This window comes from Pteropus vampyrus, unplaced genomic scaffold (genome assembly GCF_000151845.1).
Source record: "Pteropus vampyrus isolate Shadow unplaced genomic scaffold, Pvam_2.0 Scaffold138, whole genome shotgun sequence".
Lineage (NCBI taxonomy): Eukaryota > Metazoa > Chordata > Mammalia > Chiroptera > Pteropodidae > Pteropus > Pteropus vampyrus.
In genome coordinates this window covers 642,819-645,059 of record NW_011888919.1, presented here as the reverse complement: position 1 = coordinate 645,059, position 2,241 = coordinate 642,819, and positions in this window count along the sequence as shown.

Below are 2,241 nucleotides of genomic sequence, written 5' to 3'. Positions count from 1 at the left end.
TTGCTGGTTCGCCTTCTGGGTTCCTTTTTTCAACGACATATTGTCTCCTGAGGGAGCCAGGCACACATTTACCAAGTTCAGGAATCTGAGCTATAAAAACCAAGCGAATGTGGTTTTTATCAATGCAAAACACGCGGTCACTGGGCCCAGGATCCCAGTGGCCAACACTCAACAGCAGTCAATGAGACCGTGTGCCTGAAGCGTTGACACAAGGCCTGGGAACGTAAATGTTCAAGAACTGTAAGCCGTGGTTATTAGCAGGGCAGTGTTGCCTAATGGTTATGCGTGTAGACTTGAGCCTGGTTTGAATCTTGGCTCTGTTTACCATGCTGTGACTCCAAGTTCAGCTGGCACCTCCCTAGCCCCAGAAAGACCCGGCCCTGTGTGTCAGGAGCACAGACTGTGGGCAGAAAGACCTGGGTTTCAGTCCCTTGTGAGCTTTCCTGTGTGGCCTTAGGCAAGTCACTTAACCACTCTGAAGGTCACTTTCCTCATCCATAAAATGAGATGCTGATTGCAATAGATTCATAATCATTTATCCCCTCTTCCAAAATCCAAAAAGCTGAAAGCTTTGCACCAAAATCCCCCCAAACAAATACACTAACACTTGGGGGCGACATCTAGACTGACATGAGGTTATATGTATAGTCTTAGTTTATTTCACTTAACGTCAATATACTTACATTTCCCTACAGAATACAAATGAGTTTGATTGTTGCAGCTGCCCAAACCCCCCTGGGGGCTGAATTACACAGTATAATATAGTCACTGTGTCATTTTTCTAAGATCAGAATTCTCACACCCGGCCCAAGGATAAGGAGTTATGGACCTATAGTGTCATATCTTGAAGGTTGGGAAGATATAATGAACTGAGTATGAAGGACTTTGCACAGTGCCCGGAACACAGAGTACTGTCTTTAATCCAGATAAATTATTTTGCCTTTCCCATCAGCCACTGGAAGCCCGTGGGGTAGAAGAAAGCTGTGTGTTTTGTGTTCTCTTGGCCGCGAGATCTGATAACACCTCTTTTAAAAATAATGCAACCCTGGAAAACTTCAGGCAATCTGTGGAAGCGGTTTTCAGAACCTTTTTTTAGCACCCTGATATCTTGTTCTTCCCAATTGACTCGAACGGGGTTCCCCAACACATCAAAGAGCATGCTGACTGCATTAGCATATGTTTATTATTATTATTTTCTTAGGTTTGTACAATACAGCGTCAACCACAAAGAACAACGAAGAGTTTTAACTGAACCCACTTTTGAAATCGGGGATTTACAAAGGCCAGAGGCAGACTTATCAGCAGAACGTCCAATTTACTTGAGAATTTTTGAGGATCTGCTATGTCAGCGATGTCCTGACAGATAAGCAGCTTCAAACGGTATCGGTTTTGCATGACAGCTCGTATTGCAATCTCAGGAAAGTCTTCAACTGGTCCTGAGCAACTCAAAAGAGAAGGGGTAGAAGATACGGGTTTACAGGCAACACTGAAAAAAACTACTCACGTCGTGTATCGAGAACATGAACAGCGTACGGGAAACACTCGAAACCCACAATAAGCACAAGTACGGTCTCGCTACTGCGGTATGACGATGAGAAATGTCACACCGTCCCTTGTTACTATATAATGATTGTGCCTTGATGGGAGAACAGCACGCGACCAACAAACGCATCTGAGGTTATGTAGCAGGTATTCGGTCTGAGGAAACATGAACACAGTAGTGAAATATTCTGTGAGTGGGTGTGGTTAGGCAGGGAATTTACAAGGAATAGATCAATAGAGACGGACGAACATCTAGGCCAGGGATGAGCTCGCAAGAAGTTCAGATATGTGTGTGGGGAAGGCAGGAAAAGCTCTATCTCAACCACTGCACGAAAAAAAAGGGATATTGAGGGTGATGGTCTAGAGTCAGCTTGGGGAATGGACAGAAATCCGAGTCTCACAGGTTTTAGGTTATGTCAGCACAAGTGAACTCTAGAAATTCCTTCAGTGTCTTGACACCTGCTGGGAATGCAACAGCAGGAGTTTGTGACTCTCTGAGTGTGGGTCCCAGCCCTGCCCCCTGGCTGCCAAGGTCGGGGTGTAGAATGAGACCTCCATCTTTTGGCTCTGCTAGGAGGGTAAAATGGAGTCACCTCTCAGAAATAAGAAAGGGGGTAGGTTGCTGGAACTCACAGACGTGATTGCCCACCACGGTAACACATCGGGGGTCTCTAGTGATGCAATTTGATAGCAAGAATC